The sequence below is a fragment of the Hyla sarda genome, chromosome 4 (genome assembly GCF_029499605.1).
Source record: "Hyla sarda isolate aHylSar1 chromosome 4, aHylSar1.hap1, whole genome shotgun sequence".
NCBI classification, from domain to species: domain Eukaryota; kingdom Metazoa; phylum Chordata; class Amphibia; order Anura; family Hylidae; genus Hyla; species Hyla sarda.
The window spans coordinates 205,795,996-205,811,655 of NC_079192.1; the positions used below are offsets into that span (position 1 = coordinate 205,795,996).

General features: G+C 47.1%; 1 protein-coding gene and 1 long non-coding RNA gene across 7 annotated transcripts in view; one reads left to right on the forward strand and one right to left on the reverse strand.

Moving 5' to 3' along the window:
- FRMD4A (FERM domain containing 4A) overlaps positions 1-15,660 on the reverse strand; it is a 435,019-nt gene that overhangs the window by 203,413 nt on the left and 215,946 nt on the right. The window lies entirely within an intron of this gene.
- The window catches only part of LOC130368922 (uncharacterized), a 136,244-nt gene that overhangs the window by 32,743 nt on the left and 87,841 nt on the right, over positions 1-15,660 (forward strand). The gene's annotated exons all lie outside the window — the stretch shown is intronic.

Below are 15,660 nucleotides of genomic sequence, written 5' to 3' on the forward strand. Positions count from 1 at the left end.
ATCCTAGAAATATGACAGAACAACATAGAAAATGGGTGAAGGATGCTGAAAGGATGAGCCTATTTAATAGACAGAGCTAAAGAAAGACTATTCTCTTTGTTTTAACCTAAAGTCACATTACTCACTTCTGATATTCTATAAATGGAATCAAAATCTGAAGGACTTTGTGGAAAAATCTGATTTTGGTAGGGGTAGAGTACAAATGTTTTTTTTTTTTTTTAGCACCCGTAGGAAACCCACATACAGGGAAACAATACAAGATTGGACATTGTTACACATGCCGATCAAGCTTTGTCATGTACATCATTACTTGTCCGTGTAGGTAAATATATATTGATGATCAACAACAGAAGTGAGGTTACGGATACAAAAATGTAAAAGTACTATTTGGACTAATAATCTAGAACTCCTAGTATCAAGCCACTTTTGAGAACAAAAACATTATGTAAGTCAGCTAAAGTGATAGACCACATTCCAGTTTTACATAGGATAGGGGATAAAGTGAGATTACTTTAAAAACTTTAACTGAAATTGATCTTTTTATTGGACACCCTTATGCCTAGGGGTCTAAATTTAGAATATAAGGTTTATATAAAAATTCTGAAGTCCTCAACTGTGTTAGGGTAAATTGATATATGTGCTAAAGAAGGCTCAGTTAAAGGGGTACTCCCGTGGAAAAATTTTTTTTTTAAATAATCTGGTGCCAGAAAGTTAAACAGATTTGTAAATTACTTCTATTAAAAAATCTTAATCCTTCCAGTACTTTTAGGGGCTATATACTACAAAGGAAATGCTTTACTTTTTAGATTTCTCTGATGTCATGACCACAGTGCTCTCTGCTGACCTCTGCTGTCCATTTTAGGAACTATCCAGAGCAGCATATGTTTGCTATGGGGATTTTTTTTTCCTGCTCTGGACAGTGTGTGGTGCACTTTATGGCCATACAGTAGTATACTGACTTCCATGATATATTTACCTTACATGTGATCAGTGTAGCAAATTTAGACATATGATGTATTTATATGCCAGCATTTATAATTGACCACACTCTTTATTTTTATATGTAAGTACCAGTCTACTATATGAGTATTTGGGTTGCGGTCTGCCCTTGAAGGGTTGTACTATACTTGTACACCTACTCCATTTCCGAGAGCATCCTGGTCACCTTGACAGCAGACATGTGACCACTGCCGGTAGATGCCTGTGATGCCATATTTACAATTGGAGGCTCGAGTGCAGTGAACGTCACACCATGCTGGCACCGGCACAGTGTGTGTTCCATGTTTATCATTCTGCCTATTGGATGCTGCTACATTGGAAAGCTTCTGGACTAGTTCCCAGGACACAGGAACTAGTAACTGTGCTGTAACTTTATTCCAAGCTCCAATTGAAGGATTTTTGGGTGTGCTGTGGACTTGTTACATAGTAATATACAATAGTAACTCAGATCCAAGTATTAAAGAAAAGGTGTAAACTAAGGCTGTGGAGATGATCCCACAGGACATCATGGGACTACAGGATTGTGAATACTTCAATTTTCTTAACAGCATATGGAGTCAAGATAAAGTTATGTCTTCAATTATGCTGGCAGCAGGAAAAGGAGCTGGCAGCTGGATGCTGAGTCAGTAAAAAGTCCAAGAAAAAGAAGTCAAGAAAGGAAACAAATCAATAGGACCTGCCCTGTGTATACTTCAGTTTCCTAGGCGGAGACTCTCTGTTTTTTTTTTAAAAGATGACGATGTTGCCAAAATGTTACAATAACAGCTTTCAGCAATGTTTCCTTCACTTCACACAGAGAATAATAATCCAATGTTTCCCCCGATGCTTTAAATATGACTGTTTGTATTATAGTAAATTAATACCCATTGTTCAATGGAAAAAGAGCTCCTTAAAACATTCACGTGTCTCTCAAATAAATTACCATTTGCCCACAACGCACAATACTGATTTAATCCGTATGTTAGGAAGAGAGTGTGGTCACCCGAACAATTATATGTCCTTCTTGGCCCAATAGTCAGGCTAGGTAGGGATAGTTGCTACAATTAACAAGAACGAATTCTAAAAACAAAAAACAAAACAAAGAAACATAGTGCAAATGATTATTCCAATCCAGAAATCTGACCCAGCTCTGCACCATCCTACATTAGAATTCACAATTGCTGCTTCACATGCAACCACTTCTCAACAACAACTCCAATCACCTTCTCACCAAAGACGAATTATGTGCAGCCGTACAACCCTTCTGGAAATCCCTTCCCTATTACACCTAATGTTCTCCGCTTTTATAAGCCTTTAGGGAACCTGTCATCAGTCTCATGCTGCCTGAATCATTGGGCAGTCCCCAGTGGCCTCTGTCTGCACTATACCAAAGGCACAGATTTATCAATCAAGGCTGGTAGGGCAAGTGGAAGCCCCCAGAAGGACCAGTTTTAGACTATGTGTGGACCTGGGCAAAATTAAAAATGAAGCTGGCGGCTCACCTGACCAGAAATCCCCATGTTGTGCTCCCTGAATTGTGCTGCATGTCAGCTAATGCTAGTGAAGGAGGTTGTGCTGCCAACTGCAAGTGGCTGGTACTATGACCTGACAAACATGATCATTTTGGCCGTGGCAACTTGTGGGTCCCAACATGACCCTATTCACTTGCATTAGCTGAGATTAAGCACAATTCAGTGAGCATAATACATAGTTACATAGTTAGTATGGTTGAAAAAAGACATACGTCCATCAAGTCCAACCAGGGGATTGAAGGGAAGGATGTAAGGGGATAAGGGAAAGGGATGTAGTTTTATAATTCTGCATAAGCATTAATGTTATTTTGTTCCAGGAATGTATCTAACCCTGTTTTAAAGCTGTTAATTGTTCCTGCTGTGACCAGTTCCTGAGGTAGACCGTTCCATAAATTCACAGTCCACAGTAATCCACAGTCCACAATTCACAGTAATATGTGATCTTTGACTGTGCCACCCATGTCACAGGCAAAGTCACCATGAAGCTCTAGTCTAATAGTGTCACCTTGTTTTTCATATAGTAATTTGCCCACAAATAACATCAATCTTCTCAGTGCTGCTTATCTGTAATAGTGGCCATTACATTCCTCACACAGTAATAATCCCCACCTTTGTGCTTCTTACAAAGTAATATTGTCACATATGTGCACCTTATTGTGTAATAATGTCTTTGTACCTCTTACAGTATAATGCCCCCAACACCAGACACCTCTTTACACCTTTTTTCACACTACTGTATCGTTGTCAACCTGAGTACTGTATACTTTACACTAAAAACTAATTGGAAACCATCAACATGTGCGCAGGACAATTGCCCAGGTTGACCAAAAATGACTGATAACTCATGGTTCTGGCATCATAAAAGTGATGACATGTTTCCTATGAGGGTATGTTCACATAGCAGAATGTCCGCGCAAAATTCCACATGAATATTCCGCATGGATATTCCGCAGCATCAGAGTCCCATTTATTTCAATGAGATTCTGTTGCTCTGTTTACAAGGCAGAATTTCAGCAGCAGCAACATCTGCTGCGGAAATCCGGATTCCGGCGTCGGAAAAACATTCCGCTCAGACAGGCATTGCCGTCTATGAGATGGCGCATTTCCGAGCGGTCAGAATATGCCAGTGTTCCGCAGTCTGTGGAATGTTCACATGGAAATTTACTGTGCGGACATTCCACAGTGTGAACTAATGCTAAATACTGACATGAATATAACTTGGCCTAACTTTCTTCAGTGGTATTCCAACACCACCTTCACCAGACACTTCTAGAGCTTCTTATACCATGACCTGGCCTCTTATCCATTCCTAATACATTGTAAACTTGTATGTACTATTTGCCTACCAAATGTATCTTGTAAACAATTGTTTCACTTGTCTGTACCACACCGTCTTTTGTAATTGTTGCAATATATTAATCCTGTATTATAGGATTTGGAAGATGATAATGTTCATGTTACGCCGAGCGCTCCGGGTCCCCGTTCCTCCCCGGAGCGCTCGCCTCATCTTCGTTGTTGCAGCGCCCCGGTCAGATCCACTGACCGGGTGCGCTGCGGTCCCGCCTTCAGCCGGGGTGCGATTCGCGATGCGGGTAGCGCCCGCTCGCGATGCGCACCCCGGTCCCCGTACCTGACTCGCTCTCCCTCGGTCCTGTCCCGGCGCGCGCGGCCCCGCTCCCTAGGGCGCGCGCGCGCCGGGTCTCTGCGATTTAAAGGGCCAGTGCACCAATGATGGTGCCTGGCCCAATCTTCCCAATTAGCTTAATTGGTAATCACCTGTGCACTTCCCTATATTACCTCACTTCCCCTGCACTCCCTTGCCGGATCTTGTTGCACTTGTGCCTAGTGAAAGCATTCCTTGTCTGTTCCTAGTCCGTGTTCCTGACCTCCTGCCGTTGCCCCTGACTACGATCCTTGCCGCCTGCCCCCGACCTTCTGCTACGTCCGACCTTGCTTCTGCCTACTCCATTGTACCGCGCCTATCTTCAGCATCTTCAGCAGCCAGAGAGGTGAGCCGTTGCTAGTGGATACGACCTGGTCACTACCGCCGCAGCAAGACCATCCCGCTTTGCGGCGGGCTCTGGTGAAAACCTGTAGTGACTTAGAACCGGTCCACTAGCGCGGTCCTCGCCATCCCTCTCTGGCACAGAGGATCCACTACCTGCCAGCCGGCATCGTGACAGTAGATCCGGCCATGGATCCCGCTGAGGTTCCCCTGCCAGTTGTCTCTGATATCGCCCGACAGATCGCCCATCTAACCCACCAGCTGTCGGAAGTGTCCACCATTTTGCACCAACATCCCCTGCCAGTTGCCTCTGATATCGCCCGACAGGTCGCCCTTCTAACCCACCAGCTGTCGGAAGTGCGCCAACATTCGCAACTTCTTCAGCAATCAACTCCTCCGCCAGCTCCTGCACCCCTTCCGCAGCGAGTGGCCACTCCTAGCCTCCGCCTGTCCTTGCCGGACAAATTTAATGGGGACTCTAAGTATTGCCATGGCTTTCTTTCGCAATGTTCCCAGCACTTGGAGATGATGTCGGACCAGTTTCCTACTGAAAGGTCTAAGGTGGCTTTCGTGTTCTGCCTTCTGTCTGGAAAAGCCCTGTCATGGGCCGCACCGCTCTGGGACCGCAATGACCCCGTCACTGCCTCTGTACACTCCTTCTTCTCGGAAATTCGAAGTGTCTTTGAGGAACCTGCCCGAGCTTCTTCAGCCGAGATTGCCCTGCTGAACCTGGCCCAGGGTGTTTCTTCCGTTGGCGAGTACGCCATTCAGTTCCGTGCTCTTGCTTACGAGTTGTCCTGGAATAGTGAGACTCTCTGCGCGACCTTTAAAAAAGGCCTATCCAGCAACATTAAAGATGTTCTGGCCGCACGAGAGACTCCTGCTGACCTACATGAACTCATTCATCTAGCCACTCGCATTGACATGCGTTCTTCCGGATGGCGTCTGGAGCTCCGCCTGGATATGGACTTTGTTCGCACGAAGCGTTTTTTCTCTCCGGCTCCTCTCTCCTCTGGTCCTCTGCAATCTGTTCCTGTGCTTCCCGCCGCGGAGGCTATGCATGTTGACCGGTCTTGCTTGACACCTCAAGAGAGGACACGACGCCGCATGGAGAATCTTTGCCTGTACTATGCCGGTACCGAACACTTCCTGAAGGATTGTCCTATCCGTCCTCCCCGCCTGGAAAGACGCACGCTGACTCCGCACGAAGGTGACACAGTTCTTGATGTCAACTCTGCTTCTCCACGCCTTACTGTGCCTGTGCGGATATCTGCCTCTACCTTCTCCTTCTCTACTATGCTCTTCTTGGATTCCGGATCTGCAGGAAAATTTTTTTTGGCCTCTCTCATCAACAGGTTCTACGTTCCTGTGACCAGTCTCGCCAGACCCCTCTACATCTATTGTTTTTACAATAAAAGATTGGACTGTCTTGTACGTTTCCACACTGAACCCCTCCTAATTTGCATCGGACCTCTTCACGGAAAAATTGAGTTTTTTTTCAGGTTCTTTGGCCCCAAGAAGAGGGGGAGACCCAAGGGGGGGGGTACTGTTACGCCGAGCGCTCCGGGTCCCCGTTCCTCCCCGGAGCGCTCGCCTCATCTTCGTTGTTGCAGCGCCCCGGTCAGATCCACTGACCGGGTGCGCTGCGGTCCCGCCTTCAGCCGGGGTGCGATTCGCGATGCGGGTAGCGCCCGCTCGCGATGCGCACCCCGGTCCCCGTACCTGACTCGCTCTCCCTCGGTCCTGTCCCGGCGCGCGCGGCCCCGCTCCCTAGGGCGCGCGCGCGCCGGGTCTCTGCGATTTAAAGGGCCAGTGCACCAATGATGGTGCCTGGCCCAATCTTCCCAATTAGCTTAATTGGTAATCACCTGTGCACTTCCCTATATTACCTCACTTCCCCTGCACTCCCTTGCCGGATCTTGTTGCACTTGTGCCTAGTGAAAGCATTCCTTGTCTGTTCCTAGTCCGTGTTCCTGACCTCCTGCCGTTGCCCCTGACTACGATCCTTGCCGCCTGCCCCCGACCTTCTGCTACGTCCGACCTTGCTTCTGCCTACTCCATTGTACCGCGCCTATCTTCAGCATCTTCAGCAGCCAGAGAGGTGAGCCGTTGCTAGTGGATACGACCTGGTCACTACCGCCGCAGCAAGACCATCCCGCTTTGCGGCGGGCTCTGGTGAAAACCTGTAGTGACTTAGAACCGGTCCACTAGCGCGGTCCTCGCCATCCCTCTCTGGCACAGAGGATCCACTACCTGCCAGCCGGCATCGTGACAGTTCATTTATACTCATATACGTATGCATTACATCTAAGCATTACTGTCATTTATAAAAAGTTTGACCTGTCGCGTACATATCAAAGGTTTAGAACAGTTGTGGGCCTCAGTTTTAAAGGGGTACTCTGCTGCCCCAGTGTTTGGAACATTTTGTTACGAACGCTTGGAATGGGAGTTGTGACCTCACGGGCATGCCCCTCCTGATGTTACACCCACGCAAGTCTATGGGAGGGGGCGTGGAAACTGCCCACCCCCTCCTTTGGATAGGGGATGAGAGGTCTAAGGGCGGATTACCTCTTTAAGACCTCCACCAATTGCTAGATACAGCAAGGTGAAGTGCAGGGCGGCATTCTTCACTCCCCCACTCTCTATATATAGTCTATATGATTGTAGGAGACAGGTTCTGTTATAAGCCTATGGAAACCCCGATTGACCTAAAAATTTGACACGTCCAATGAACATGGGAAAAGTTTTTATAAATGACAGTAATGTTTTAGGCTGAGAAGATGCTACATATCATATGCATATATATAAGTTGCTTATACGGTGTCGGAGGCAAAAATAAGTAAGTGAAAACTAGATATTAAGAGCTTAGCAGTGAAAAAAAGAGTTCTACAAGTAAGCAAAGAGGCTAAAGAAATTATCCATTGCCTAACTTTTTCTTGGAACCTGGGATTTCTTTCATAAATGGCTTTACTTCAACAAACTTTAGCAGCCTAAAAATGATTGTGGAAGTAACTAGAGCCATAAGGATACACATAATCAGAGTATATGACAAAGGTTACCATAACAAGTTTAAGGCCCTATTCACACCTACATTATAGTTTCTGTTGCTCTTCTCCGTCACAAGACAAACCCCAACGTTTTCACAATAAGTATGCTTGTACAATGTAATATATCACAATGGGACAAACAACCAGTTTCCAAGGCCTCTGCAATATTAAAGAGGTTCTCCACCATAAGGTGATTTTAGTACGTACCTGGCAGGCAGTAATGGTCATGCTTAGGAAGGATCTGTGCTTGTCTTGGGGCTATATGGCTATGTCATGAGATTACCATAACACTGTGGCTAGCTTTTTGTGAACTGGTATTTCCTGTTTCAGTTTTCTTTTTTGCATACAAATCCCATAATTCCATTTTCCTCCTACCCACACATCAGCCACCCCATAAATGAGCTGCATGCATTCAAAAGACCTGTGGTTTTCAATCAGGGTGCCTACAGCTGTTGCATTAGTTGCAGATTGATCTCTCTCCCACCAAGTGATCCCTCCATCCATTGAAGCAGACAGGGTCCCTGTCATCAGCTGACTAGTGAGGTCAGGTCTCGGCCGTATTGCAACCTGGGAAAAATCTTAGACAACAGACATTTTGTATGCTGTTAAAAATAAATATTGGGGTGAAAATCACATAAGAATTGTGTGAAAACCGTCACACACAGGTACAGACACTATATTAGGAACTACACTAACTTTACAGCCCCTGTAGCATAGTCAAATAAAAAAAAATCCTGGAATGCCCCTTTAAGAAGCATCACATTTGTTTGTATGCCATATATTTAGGGAAAGAATATTGTAAAACAGCATTTTCTAGGCAATTCAAAATTATAATAATACAATCTGGCGTAATTTTTATTTTGCAAACTCGTGATAACGCTGTCGCTAAAGTGAATTTGTGCAGGGAATTTGTTGTACTTTTCTCAGTAAAGTACTAGGTCACTGTTATCACAGCACAAAGCCCAAGACATACTGTACAAAGCAAGAGTATCACAAACATAATACAGAAAAAACACAGTTATATCTAAATGATAGCACCACCAACAGGTCACAGTGGAAAATAGAGGATATTTGTACCAAATATAAAAAAAAGGATTAATGTATGACTTAAGTAATTTTGTTTCAATCAAAATCATTGATAAAGAAAAATGTTTGGTTCTAGACAATATTAATACGTATTTTATTTATTCTCCCTCAAAATGTCAATCATGGGACAACCCCTTTTTAAGATCTATAACAAGTTTGGTTAAGAAAAGTCGTTAAAAGGGAATATATACTGAAACAAATTTGAATGTATTCTAATACTGTAGATAAAAAGAAAATATATTTCCAGCCTAAACCATTTATCAACTATCCACTGAGGTAGAGCGTGATATTAAGAAGGCAAAAATCCGGTAACTCTTCTAATGCAGAACACATCAAAGTATTCTAAAAATAGAAATATCCGCATAACTTAAAAGCTCACTGTCATATAAGTCTCATAGGAAAAAAAATATATATAAAGATCTAGACAAGAGATCCAAACCCTTAAAAGATTTGTTTTCTATTTTCACCAGCAGAGGGACTGATGGTTTGGACAGGCTGACCCCATTCTTCTCACAGGGTTGAGTTAGTGATTATAAATCACCAGCCATTAAAGTCAAGGGTTAGAGGGCAACTGGGGATATGACTGAGCAATGATTGGTGAGGGATTGAAGTGCTTGACTTGGGAATAACAGACCTTAGATAAGAAGTCAGTTCTTACACTATGGGGGGAATTTACTAAGATGTGTGTGATTTAGTTCATTTTTTAGTTCTTTTTTTTGCATGTTTTTTTTGCATGACCCCACCAAATGTATTAAATGGTCGCAGGGCATTTGATACATTTTGTGGAGGATACACATTTTCTGAAATTTCACTCTTCACATACACCAAAAAGCTATGCTAGACAGTCGCAGTTGATAAATTCATTACCACTGCACAAGACTAATCCTTAACCATCTGACCTGTACCCTCTCTTAAAAAAAAGTGTAAATCGAAAAGGCACAAAAAATAGCCAGAGCTGCACCTAAATAGCGACAAATCAACTGTGATGCCTTGCCCCCTCAATGAAAGTCTATGGGAGGGGGCGTGATGACGTCACAAGGGAGTGGGGCCTCCACTCTGCATCACTAGTCATCACGCACAGAGCGAAGCTCGCTCCATGCACCAGATGACAGGGGTGCTGCAGGAGAGATCGCAGGGGTTCCCAGCAGCGGGACCCCCGCATTCAGACATCTTATCCCCTATACTTTGGATAGGGGATAAGATGTGTTGGGACGGAGTACCCCTTCAACTGCTGGAACCCGGTAGCAAGTACGCAATTTCCGTACAGCACCACTGGGGGAGAAATGAATCATTACACTGGTCCTACTGAAACCATTGGATTGTTCATATAATGCACAGACGTGACAGGTTTTCCATAGGGAGAGACACTCTTTGTAGCTGCCCTGGACAAAAAACTTATAATAAATGCTATTTGAACAGGTGGTGCTATTTGAACTAACTGTTAATATTAGGTGAATTAAATTTAATTCAGTGAACAGAGCAGGTCCCCTAATGCAGGGGGCAGAGGATGGCAACAAAGAGCCCCCTTCAAATTATTTGTGCTAATATGTTTTATCCATAGTTGATGGGTACACCCATAGACTCAATGTACCTCTCCACCAATATATGTGAATTTGTGTGTCTAGTGCCATCCCAAGCTCTAAACCATCAGCTAATAAAATAAAGTCAATGGACTCTAATACACATATTCTGTAAGATAGTATAGGTCACTGACCCTATGGTTATTTAGAATGCCCTCATCTACTGTAGTCATTGTAGCTAAGGTTATTGATTTTGATACTTACTACATGAGTGTTACGCCGAGCGCTCCGGGTCCCCGCTCCTCCCCGGAGCGCTCGCTACACTTCCCTCACTGCAGCGCCCCGGTCGGTTCCACGGACCCGGGGCGCTGCGTTACCACCTCCGGCCGGGATGCGATTCGCGATGCGGGTAGCGCCCGCTCGCGATGCGCACCCCGGCTCCCGTACCTGACTCGCTCCCCGTCAGTTCTGTCCCGGCGCGCGCGGCCCCGCTCCCTAGGGCGCGCGCGCGCCGGGTCTTTGCGATTTAAAGGGCCACTGCACCGCTGATTGGTGCAGTGGTTCCAATTAGTGTTTACACCTGTGCACTTCCCTATATCACCTCACTTCCCCTTCACTCCCTCGCCGGATCTTGTTGCCCTAGTGCCAGTGAAAGCGTTCCTTGTGTGTTCCTTGCCTGTGATTCCAGACCTTCTGCCGTTGCCCCTGACTACGATCCTTGCTGCCTGCCCCGACCTTCTGCTACGTCCGACCTTGCTTCTGTCTACTCCCTTGTACCGCGCCTATCTTCAGCAGCCAGAGAGGTTGAGCCGTTGCTAGGGGATACGACCTGGTCACTACCGCCGCAGCAAGACCATCCCGCTTTGCGGCGGGCTCTGGTGAAAACCAGTAGTGACTTAGAACCGATCCTCTAGCACGGTCCACGCCAATCCCTCTCTGGCACAGAGGATCCACCACCTGCCAGCCGGCATCGTGACAGTAGATCCGGCCATGGATCCCGCTGAAGTTCCTCTGCCAGTTGTCGCTGACCTCACCACGGTGGTCGCCCAGCAGTCACAACAGATTGCGCAACAAGGCCAACAGCTGTCTCAACTGACTGTTATGCTACAACAGTTACTACCACAGCTCCAGCAATCATCTCCTCCGCCAGCTCCTGTACCTCCTCCGCAGCGAGTGGCCGCTTCTGGAATACGACTATCCTTGCCGGATAAATTTGATGGGGACTCTAAGTTTTGCCGTGGCTTTCTTTCCCAATGTTCATTACACTTGGAGATGATGTCGGACCAGTTCCCCACTGAAAGGTCTAAGGTGGCTTTCGTAGTCAGCCTGCTGTCTGGAAAAGCCCTGGCTTGGGCCACACCGCTCTGGGACCGCAATGACCCCGTCACTGCCTCTGTACACTCCTTCTTCTCGGAAATTCGAAGTGTCTTTGAGGAACCTGCCCGAGCCTCTTCTGCTGAGACTGCCCTGTTGAACCTGGTCCAGGGTAATTCTTCCGTTGGCGAGTATGCCGTACAGTTCCGTACCCTTGCTTCAGAATTATCCTGGAATAATGAGGCACTCTGCGCGACCTTTAAAAAAGGCCTATCCAGCAACATTAAAGATGTTCTGGCCGCACGAGAAATCCCTGCTAACCTACATGAACTCATCCATCTTGCCACTCGCATTGACATGCGTTTTTCCGAACGGCGTCAGGAGCTCCGCCAGGATATGGACTCTGTTCGCACGAGGCGTTTCTTCTCCCCGGCTCCTCTCTCCTCTGGTCCCCTGCAACCTGTTCCTGTGCCTCCCGCCGTGGAGGCTATGCAGGTCGACCGGTCTCGCCTGACACCCCAAGAGAGGACACGACGCCGCATGGAGAATCTCTGCCTGTACTGTGCTAGTACCGAACACTTCCTGAAGGATTGTCCTATCCGTCCTCCCCGCCTGGAAAGACGTCCGCTGACTCCGCACAAAGGTGAGACAGTCCTTGATGTCTACTCTGCTTCTCCACGTCTTACTGTGCCTGTGCGGATGTCTGCCTCTGCCTTCTCCTTCTCTGCTGTGGCCTTCTTGGACTCTGGATCTGCAGGAAATTTTATCTTGGCCTCTCTCGTCAACAGGTTCAACATCCCGGTGACCAGTCTCGCCAGACCCCTCTACATCAATTGTGTAAACAATGAAAGATTGGACTGTACTATACGTTTCCGCACGGAGCCCCTTCTAATGCGCATCGGATCTCATCACGAGAGGATTGAACTGTTGGTCCTCCCCAATTGCACTTCTGAAATCCTTCTTGGACTTCCCTGGCTTCAACTCCATTCCCCAATCCTGGATTGGTCCACTGGGGAGATCAAGAGTTGGGGGCCCTCTTGTTCCAAGGACTGCTTAAAACCGGTTCCCAGTAAACCTTGCCGTGTCCCTGTGCTTCCTCATGTAACCGGTCTCCCTAAGGCCTATATGGACTTTGCGGACGTTTTTTGCAAAAAACAAGCTGAGACTCTACCTCCTCACAGGCCTTATGATTGTCCCATTGACCTCCTCCCGGGCACTACTCCACCCCGGGGCAGAATCTATCCTCTGTCCGTCCCAGAGACTCTTGCCATGTCTGAATACGTCCAAGAAAATTTAAAAAAGGGCTTTATCCGTAAATCCTCCTCTCCTGCCGGAGCCGGATTTTTCTTTGTGTCCAAAAAAGATGGCTCTCTACGTCCTTGCATTGACTACCGCGGTCTTAATAAAATCACGGTTAAGAACCGCTACCCCCTACCCCTCATCTCTGAACTCTTTGATCGTCTCCAAGGTGCCCATATTTTTACCAAACTGGACTTAAGAGGTGCTTATAATCTCATCCGCATCAGAGAGGGGGATGAATGGAAAACGGCATTTAACACCAGAGATGGACACTTTGAGTATCTGGTCATGCCCTTTGGTCTATGCAACGCCCCTGCCGTCTTCCAAGACTTTGTTAATGAAATTTTTCGTGATCTCCTATACTCCTGTGTTGTTGTATATCTGGACGATATCCTGATTTTTTCTGCCAATCTTGAAGAACACCGCCAGCATGTCCGTATGGTTCTTCAGAGACTTCGTGATAATCAACTCTATGCCAAAATAGAGAAATGTCTGTTTGAATGCCAATCTCTTCCTTTTCTAGGATACTTGGTCTCTGGCCAGGGACTACAAATGGACCCAGATAAACTCTCTGCCGTCTTAGATTGGCCACGCCCCTCCGGACTCCGTGCCATCCAACGTTTTCTGGGGTTCGCCAATTATTACAGGCAATTTATTCCACATTTTTCTACCATTGTGGCTCCTATTGTGGCTTTAACAAAAAAAAATGCCGATCCCAAGTCTTGGCCTCCTCAAGCGGAAGACGCCTTTAAACGACTCAAGTCTGCCTTTTCTTCGGCTCCCGTGCTCTCCAGACCTGACCCATCTAAACCCTTCCTATTGGAGGTTGATGCCTCCTCAGTGGGAGCTGGAGCTGTCCTTCTACAAAAAAACTCTTCCGGGCATGCTGTTACTTGTGGTTTTTTTTCCAGGACCTTCTCTCCGGCGGAGAGGAACTACTCCATCGGGGATCGAGAGCTTCTAGCCATTAAATTAGCACTTGAGGAATGGAGGCATCTGCTGGAGGGATCAAGATTTCCAGTTATTATTTACACCGATCACAAGAACCTCTCCTACCTCCAGTCTGCCCAACGGCTGAATCCTCGTCAGGCCAGGTGGTCTCTGTTCTTTGCCCGATTTAATTTTGAAATTCACTTTCGGCCTGCTGATAAGAACATTAGGGCCGATGCTCTCTCTCGTTCCTCAGATGCCTCTGAAATTGAACTCTCTCCTCAACACATCATTCCTCCTGACTGCCTGATTTCCACTTCTCCAGCCTCCATCAGGCAAACTCCTCCAGGAAAGACCTTTGTTTCTCCACGCCAACGCCTTGGGATCCTCAAATGGGGTCACTCCTCCCATCTCGCAGGTCATGCGGGCATTAAGAAATCTGTGCAACTCATCTCTCGCTTCTATTGGTGGCCGACTCTAGAGACTGATGTGGTGGACTTTGTGCGAGCCTGCACTATCTGTGCCCGGGATAAGACTCCTCGCCAGAAGCCCGCTGGTTTTCTTCATCCTCTACCTGTCCCCGAACAACCTTGGTCTCTGATTGGTATGGATTTTATTACTGACTTACCCCCATCCCATGGCAACACTGTTATTTGGGTGGTCGTTGATCGATTCTCCAAAATGGCACATTTCATCCCTCTTCCTGGTCTTCCTTCAGCGCCTCAGTTGGCTAAACAATTTTTTGTACACATTTTTCGTCTTCACGGGTTGCCTACACAGATCGTCTCGGATAGAGGCGTCCAATTTGTGTCTAAATTCTGGAGGGCTCTCTGTAAACAACTCAAGATTAAATTAAATTTTTCTTCTGCATACCATCCTCAATCCAATGGACAAGTAGAGAGAATTAACCAGATCTTGGGTGACTATTTACGACATTTTGTTTCCTCCCGCCAGGATGACTGGGCAGATCTTCTACCTTGGGCCGAATTCTCGTATAATTTCAGAATCTCTGAATCTTCCTCCAAATCTCCGTTTTTCGTGGTGTACGGCCGTCACCCTCTTCCCCCCCTCCCTACCCCCTTGCCCTCTGGTCTGCCCGCTGTGGATGAAATTTCTCGTGATCTTTCCACCATATGGAAAGAGACCCAAAATTCTCTCTTACAGGCTTCTTCTCGCATGAAGAGATTCGCAGATAAGAAAAGAAGAGCTCCTCCCATTTTTTCCCCTGGAGACAAGGTATGGCTCTCCGCTAAATATGTCCGTTTCCGTGTCCCGAGCTATAAGTTGGGACCACGCTATCTTGGTCCTTTTAAAGTTTTGTGTCAAATTAATCCTGTCTCTTACAAACTTCTTCTTCCTCCTTCTCTTCGTATCCCTAATGCCTTTCACGTCTCTCTTCTTAAACCTCTCATCCTCAACCGTTTTTCTCCTAAATCTGTTCCTCCCACTCCTGTTTCCGGCTCCTCGGACATCTTCTCTGTCAAAGAGATCTTGGCCTCTAAAAAGGTCAGAGGAAAAACTTTTTTTTTAGTGGATTGGGAGGGTTGTGGTCCAGAAGAGAGGTCCTGGGAACCTGAGGACAATATCCTGGACAAAAGTCTGATCCTCAGGTTCTCAGGCCCCAAGAAGAGGGGGAGACCCAAGGGGGGGGGTACTGTTACGCCGAGCGCTCCGGGTCCCCGCTCCTCCCCGGAGCGCTCGCTACACTTCCCTCACTGCAGCGCCCCGGTCGGTTCCACGGACCCGGGGCGCTGCGTTACCACCTCCGGCCGGGATGCGATTCGCGATGCGGGTAGCGCCCGCTCGCGATGCGCACCCCGGCTCCCGTACCTGACTCGCTCCCCGTCAGTTCTGTCCCGGCGCGCGCGGCCCCGCTCCCTAGGGCGCGCGCGCGCCGGGTCTTTGCGATTTAAAGGGCCACTGCACCGCTGATTGGTGCAGTGGTTCCA